The sequence below is a fragment of the Triticum aestivum genome, chromosome 3D (assembly GCF_018294505.1).
Source record: "Triticum aestivum cultivar Chinese Spring chromosome 3D, IWGSC CS RefSeq v2.1, whole genome shotgun sequence".
NCBI lineage: Eukaryota > Viridiplantae > Streptophyta > Magnoliopsida > Poales > Poaceae > Triticum > Triticum aestivum.
This window is the reverse complement of record NC_057802.1, coordinates 369,409,100-369,409,538: the sequence shown is the minus strand read 5'-3', so window position 1 is coordinate 369,409,538 and position 439 is coordinate 369,409,100.

Here is a 439-nt window from a genome sequence, read left to right as displayed (position 1 = left end):
CTACCAAGTGAAGAGCAACTCTCTCACTCGGAGGCTTAGCTGCAGTCCAGTACTCGCCTAAGTTTGAAAGAAATACTACCGAGTGAAGAGCAACCCTCTCACTCGGAGGCTTAGCTGCAGTCCAGTACTCGCCTAAGTTTGAAAGAAATCCTACCGAGTGAAGAGCAACCCTCTCACTTGGAGGCTTAGCTGTAGTCCAGTACTCGCCTAAGTTTGAAAGAAATCCTACCGAGTAAAGAGCAACCCTCTCACTCGGGGGCTTAGCTGTAGTCCTGTACTCGCCTAAGTATAGAACACGTTCCGAGTGAAGACCGAACTTCTAGCACGGGGACTGTCCATCCTGATCCGCAAGGACGACGAGGTACAGGTCGTCTGCGACCTTCTCCTCAGAGTTGCGCCATAAGTATAATGTGCGCTCCATCCCGATCCGCAAGGACGA